The following is a 7,335-nucleotide window of genomic DNA, read 5'->3' as shown; positions in this document are numbered from 1 at the left end:
TAAGAGCCTCCTCTAGGGAAGGGGTGTCCTGGGGGTGTCACAGTTCGGATGCCGGTGCTCCCCCATGTAAGGAAGTTCCCGCCACCCTGCTCTGTGTTCACAGGGCGGGAGAGAGCAGCATCCACGGCAGTGATTTGCTCCTGGCTGCCGGAGCAGAGCAGCAGGCTCAGCTGTCAGAACTTCCTGGAGCTACGTAAGGGGAGGGCCCCATGGCTCTGTAGCAGGAATGCAGGGCAAGCGAGTTCACAGAGGGCATTGTGGGATACTGGAGGAGGCCAGTTATGGTGATATAATGAACAGCAGCGTCTACACTGACACTCTGTCACTTTAAGTTTGCTGCACAAAGCTCTAGGCCTCTCATCGAAGTGGTTTTGTTTTGTCACCAAAACAGGGCAGTTTTGTCACCAGACGTGGCATTGCAGTGTGTGCACCAGCCCCGAGCTGCTGACCGAGGGAGCGTTGTGTGTTTTTCACACACCTGAGCAAAATAATTCTGCTGAAATAACTTTGTAGTGCAGACCTGGCCAAAGATTCACACACACACAGCTTGCAAGGAAAACCTCACCTGCTCCTCTGCTTTGTGGGGCCCAGGTGGGGATGCAGGGAGTCAGGTGTGAGCAGACACTGTACCTTAATCACAGGCAGGCACCCTGGTTTAGCTGGTTAAAGTACCTGTTTTGTAAACAGGAGATCCTGGGTTCAACTCCCAGTGGTGCCTTGTTGAGATGCTTTTAGAGCACCTGGTATTAGCTACTGTCAGAAGATAAAATACAGAGCTAGGTGGACCTTTGGTCTAGCCCAGTGTGGTTTTTCTTATGGTTTAAATTACACTCACAGGCACTGATAATAGAGTTACTGAAAGTTTGGGAGTTAAGAGCTGATAGGTCAGTGGTCCAAGCCCCTTGCAGGTGACCCCCTCCCTCTGGGACAGGGAAAGGTCTGAGCTCTCGCACCAAATGCTCATTGTGGCTTCCAGAATCTGTGGGCAGCTCATTTAGTTTACACCCAGGGTTGAGTCCTTGATTCACACATCAAGGATAACAACCCTTTGTTTCTCCTGCCCCTATAACATGGAGACTGGGAATCCAACACCAGCCACCAGTGATCATTTCGGCAAACAACCCAACCTATTTCCAACATACTGTGAAATCCACATGCAGACTCATACATGAAACCTTGCAAGAAAATCTTCCTGAGGGGGGTCTGAAGCACCTGCTGCTGGAGGGAAGGAGGGAGCCGTGGGTTGGGATTGAGGAGCAGCATGAGGAGGGGGGGCCTGTGTGTTGGGATTGAGGGGCACTGGGAATAGGAGGGGGCTGTGAGTGGGGATTGAGGGGCACTGGGAATAGGAGGGGGCTGTGGGTTGGGATTGAGGGGCACTGGGAATAGGAGGGGGCTGTGGGTTGGGACAGAGGAGAAGGGTGAAGAGGAGCAGGCTCGGGTTGGGAGTGAGGAGCAGTGAGCATAGGAGGGACTGAGGGTTGGGGCTGAGGGGCACTGGGAAAAGAGGGGACATGGGTTTGGGTTGAAGAACATCTTCATTTGGGGATCCAGCAGGACAGGGGAAGGCAGCGGGTGATTCTAATTCCTTAGGGATATTCTGTGTGTGTGTATTTGTGTGTGTGTGTGTGCAGGGAAGGAACATGCTCTATGCCCAGAGGCCTTTATTCCTCCAGGCTGCAAGGACAGAGGGGATGTCAAGGAGTTGTTCCTTCAATCCCCCCCACACAAAGGCCCTTCTTAGGAAAGGCAAAATCCTGAAGAGAAAGAGTAACACCAAAGAAGACTCCAGAAAGTCAGATTTTTACAATCATAGTGAGAAGTTTATCACCTGACCAGGGACTTGAACCCTGGACCCTCAGATTAAAAGTCTGATGCTCTGCCAACTGAGCTAGTCAGGCTCACATAGGAAAGTGCAAGTTGGTGCAGAGGTGAAGCTAGTCAAGAAAAATCAAGCAGGAAACAATTGGGGAAACCTGCTGCTCTCTCTCTCTTCCCAGCCCTGGCCTGGCCTGGTATTAGTGCTGGTTAAAAAGAGGGGAAAATATCAGCATCTACCAGCCTCTCATAGCTGTACAAGACTCAGGCACAATACAGAGGTGCCCATCTGCAAGTGCCAAATGGTTGGATTGGCTAATGCAACCTGTAGACGTCCAGGGCACACTGGGATATCGAGCCAAGTGTCCATCACCATCATCATTTCGAAGGGATAATGATAATGATGGGAAGGTTCACAACTGACTCAGCAGTTGCATACAGAGGTGCACGTTTGGTAGTTACATTGGGAAATTTTGGCTCCTTCTCAGGCTCAGGTTGGCCACCCCGGTCTAGATGTAGAAGTTACAACATTTAAACTTGAAAGAGGGGCCAATTTCCCCATCATTTCCCACCTTTACATCCAAACACGATGACTTTCTGAATGAACCCTCCTTGTTCAGCCAGAAGATCTTGGGCTGGGTGTAGGAGTCACTGGATAAAATTCCCTGGATTCTGTTCTGAATCAGGTCAGAGCAGAGGTATCTAATGATCTAATCTGGCTGTAAAATCTATATATCAACACCAAATATGGTGTGAAATTAATCCTCAGAAACGGCTGTTCCCCACCCGGACCCCAACAAAGGGCTCCCCAGGGAAGGAGGCTGTTGAGGAAGGAAAGAAGAAAGATGTCCTTCTCTCCCTGGAGGAACTGGGCTCTGTGCTTTGGACAGAAAGGAGGGGAAGCAAATGGTCACACGATGGCAGCAGAACCTAAGAAATGAAACACAACAGGCTTCTGAGCACGTTGCTTCTGGACAGTGAACGAACCTGACTCCCGTATCATGAAAAGCCAAAAAGCCGTTTCTTTCTATGCCCGGGAGAAAAAAGTTCCAATCATTCCTGCCCGTTTACTTTTGAATTATTTTCCATTATAAAGAAAATTGTAACAAAATTAGTCTGAACTTGAGCTGCCTGTTATTAAAAGCTGGTTCCCCAATTCAGTTGCAACTGCCCTGCTAGAAACACCCCCAGGTCCCTGCTCACCCCAGGAAGAGGAAAAAGAGAACCCCCCTCTGGGCACTGCCCTTGGCGCCAGGCTGCTGTCCCGGGGTGCGGGTGGGGACTGATTGTTTGCTGCTGGGGAGGGAGCCAGTAGAGGCCTCTGGTGCTCTGCTCCTAGCATCTGCCCGGCCCAGGCCGTCCTCTGCCTCAGCTGCTGCTCCCGGCCTGCTCTAGAGTCACACACGCAGGGCCCCCAGGGGAACAGAGGCTGGGACAGGGCAGCAGCCTGGGCTGGGCTGGGAAGATGCTGGGAGTTCTCGTTCCCTGAGAACTGGCCTGGCTCCCTTCTCAACAGCAAACAAATCAATTCCATGTCCCCTCCCCAGAAAAACCAGCCTGGAGCCAAGGGCAGCAGGGGACGATTCCCTCCAGTTCCCACCGAGGCAGGAGAGAAGCCAGGGTGTTTCTAGCAGAGCTTATGGAACTGACGTGGGGAAACCAGCCTTTAATAACAGGCAGTTCCAGTTGAAGCTAAGTGTTTTTAACAATTTTTACAACATTAAATAACCCTTCAGTCGTAGTGTCACCATCTATAAAATTGCTTCAGCCTTATAGGTTCCCAAGTGCAAAACTAAACATCTCTTCAATCACAAGGGAGTGGAGATCAGTCAGTGTTCAGAGCCATCCCACATAAAAGAACCATGTTGTGGTACATACTGGCCCCATCATGTGGCCTTCGCCTTTCCCTCCTCTCTGTTAAAACTTTTACTATTTTGCACAGAAACTTTCTTCCCTCAGGAGAGACTTGGGAACCAGGGCTGCCAGCCAGACAAACACTTTTAAGAGGAGGCGTAACCTGTCAAAAATGATCTCCCCTCTTCAGTTCAGTGACAGCCTGAAATGTTACTTGTCCCGGCAGAGCTGGAGGACTGAAAGCAGATACATCAAAGCCCTGTGTAGCTAGCAGGAATGAACATAAACACTCCCTGGTATCTGAAGAGATATTTAGTTTTACCCTTGGTAAACTACAAGACTAAAGGGAAAGGCAGTGGTGCCAAATATATAGAGTGAAACACAGAACAATCGTCATGGTTATGCCCATAGTGACTGCAAAATCTTTCTATATACTTATTATTATTTTCTCTGGTGTCTAGAGATTGACCAAGAAATTTGGCTCTTGATAAAATAATCAACTACCCCCGGTTAATGCAATGGACTAGAAATTGACTGGGTTCTCTCCACACAGGTTCAAATCCTGCCAGCTACAGATGTATTAGTATATTGTAATTACTGTTGTCTTAGTGCCTGAGCATCCACAGAGCCAAATCTGGTTTTGCTCTGAGGCTGTCTACACTTAAAATGCTGCTATAGCACTGTGGAGAAGACAGTTGCTACAGTGAGGGGAGGGGTTTTCCATTCCTGTAATAGCTACATTCACAGAACAATCTTTCCTTTCATTTAGCACTATCTAACCATGGCTTAGGTCAGCTTAATTATACTGGTTCTGGGGTTTTTCACACCCTGAAAGACGTACTTGTTAGAGGGTTTATCCCATCACCCTCCCATTTCCTGGTCCTTCTCGCGTGACCAGAGAGCAGCAATGCACGAAGCTCAAAGGTGCAAACAATTCAGTGTTTATTGGGGTAAACTTCCAGCAAGCAATGATTCCAATTTCCTTCCTCAGTGTCCCCCTTCCAAGATCTGACACCACAGAGCCTTGCCTGTGTCCCTGTTCCCCTTCGCTGTTCCTATTCCCCCCCTTAGCAAAACATAATTCTAATTCCTCTACCCCCATTCCCCCCCTTACTTCCTGATTGACTGCAGACTATATAGTAAAACTGGAGTTCTGCTTAGCTATGCCTTAACCAATCATTTTACTGAAATGTAACTTACCAATCCTAACATATTATAAAATGATTATCTAACCAATTATACCCTACCACCTTAATTGGTTTACACTCAACAAATTAATTATACAACAGACAGAAAGAATCACAGCACCAGACAGAGATTATACAGACAAGCAATAGGAAAGTGGGGACTACAGTGATAGAACAACAAAGAAATGAGGATTTCACACCCCAGCTGTTGGTAAGTGAGTTGTTCCCAGACAGGATGCTATCATGATAGAGGTTGTGGGTGCTGGTTGCTTAACTGTCTGGCCCACAGGGCAGGATTTTGAGGTTCACCATTACTTTCTCAGAATGCCAGCACCCATCTTTTGTTCACTTAAAATGCGAGCAGGGAGATTCCAACACCACAGAACTCATGGAGCTCCAGGAAATGTGTAACTTTAGGTCTGGGTGAGTGTGTCTAAAAATCAGCTGTGCTGTAGAAGGTCTCTAGGAGTTGAAAGAGATGTGCCGTCTCGACCGCCCTAAAGAGTTCATCAACTATTAATGAAAACTAGGGTTGATAAGGCACATTCTTTGTAGTATCAGGATGGTGGACTGGTCTAAAGTGCTAGTTATAAGACTCTTTTTTTCCCAATCCCTTGGGTGTTCTGGTCTCTGCATAGAGATGTGGTTTCACATCCCACTCCTGACATTACCATTTAATTCTATCGGGAGAAAATGGCCTCACTTCAATCTCCCTTGCAATAATAGAACCCCATTTGCTTAGCTTTGCTATTCCAGTAGTTGTGAGAGAAGCTCCAAACCAGGGGGAAACAGGGCCTGTTCTCTCGACCGATCAATTTTTTGTCTTCCTTCATTCCAAGCCATTTTCTCAGATATGTCCATATTTCCCACACTTTTATGAAACTTTAGGGTCATCATTTAATTGCCACTGTCATGAATAGTTAGTAAAGGGTTAAAACATAGTACCTGATGGGCACCTGACCTGAGGACCAATCAGGGAAGAGAATTTGAAATTCCTAGGAGGAACTTTTCCCTCTGTTTGTGTGTGTTTTGTCTTTAGCCGTTTGGAGTTACAAGAGTCCAGATGTTTTAATCAAGTCTACAAGTTTCTACCTTTCTGAACTAATTTCTTCTAGTCAAGATAGTGAGTATTAGAAAGATACTTTGTGTCATTATCTAATAATCCTATGTTTGCAATTCTGTGTGTTTGTTATTGATTATTCTTAATTCTGCCTGTACTGGTTGTACTGAGAAGAGAGAGGATTCTCTCCAGAACTTAGCAAGGTTATACCCTATGAGTGTCCAGCTTGGACTCATAGAGATTCTGTATTTTCTTGTTTTTCTTTTAATAAATTCTTTCTCTAAAGATTTGATTAAATCCCTTCTACTGTGGATATAGGGGGAGGGGCTAAGACATTCTCGGTGGTGAGACAGCTTATCTCCGGGCAGAGAGGGGAGGGGGGAGGTTCCTCCTCTGTGAGTTGATCTGTGTTCCCCAGGGAGTGTCTTCTGAGGGAGACAGGGAGAAAACAGGGGTGTCCCAGCCCATGTAATTGACCGAGGTGGTGGCAGCAAAAGGGAGACCTACCCTAAGATTTTGGGGTGGGGGAAGACATGCGGGTCCTCACCTTGAAACCCCCCAGTTTCAAGTGAGGGTAGACTCTGACAGCCACACAACTGTACTTATGAAGTAAAGTGAAACACAATATATTTTGAATATTCTTGCAGAAGAGTTTTGCTTTCTGACCTGGAACTGAACAAGGGCTACCAGAGGGGGACAATGCTACTCCCTTTTCTTGGCTCATCCAAAAAACATACGTTCCTGGTGCCCTTTGTTTCCCTGTTCTTCAAACACCTGTCAGGGTGGCCTAGGGAGACTTGGCCCTGACTCTCGGGGTCCCTCTCTTCCCTACCTTTCTATATGATTCTGTTGTGTGGGTTTGTGCTGTGTCGTTGTCCCGCTCTGAGCTGTTTTGCACAGTGTCACTTTGCACTCTGACGCATTGTTTCGTGTTGTATGGTTTTTGCACCGCCTTGTGTTGCATTGGTTTGAGCTGAGCTCTTTTGCAGTGTGTCATTTTGCCCCATGGGGCGTTCATTTGCATGGTGCTGAACTGTCGGGCTTTGCACTCCTACATGTTGTCACTTTGTGCTGTGGAATGTCAGTTCACGCTGAATTGTTAGATGTTAGATTGGGGTGTTTCCACTTTTGTTGTTGTTTATATTATATTGCGATGGCATCGAATTACAGAGCTGTACGGCTGCAAGGGCCCTGGAGAGGTCATGAAATCCAGCCCTCGCTGCTGAGGCAGGGCCAAGCAGAGACGATACGTCAGGGCCATGTGGGGTCAAGTGCCCACAGCAGCCGGCCCAGGCAGGGAGCAGGAGGGAACCAGAGCCAGAGCAGGTTGTCTGTGGGACCAAGTATATGGAGAGTATCCTTGACAGAGGTTTGTTCAACCTGTACTTAAAAACCTCCGAGGACAGAGACTCTACA

The 7,335-nt window shown here is 47.6% G+C and overlaps 1 non-coding gene across 1 annotated transcript; it reads right to left on the bottom strand.

Annotated features, from left to right (window-relative positions):
* Positions 1-1,828: 1,828 nt before the first annotated feature.
* TRNAK-UUU lies at positions 1,829-1,901 on the bottom strand. The gene has a single exon. It is a non-coding gene; the product is annotated as a tRNA-Lys (tRNA).
* Positions 1,902-7,335: the final 5,434 nt, after the last annotated feature.

This window comes from Mauremys reevesii, unplaced genomic scaffold (assembly GCF_016161935.1).
Source record: "Mauremys reevesii isolate NIE-2019 unplaced genomic scaffold, ASM1616193v1 Contig104, whole genome shotgun sequence".
Lineage (NCBI taxonomy): Eukaryota > Metazoa > Chordata > Testudines > Geoemydidae > Mauremys > Mauremys reevesii.
The sequence above is the reverse complement of the archived record's forward strand: the minus strand, read 5'-3'. Positions and strand labels throughout refer to the sequence as shown.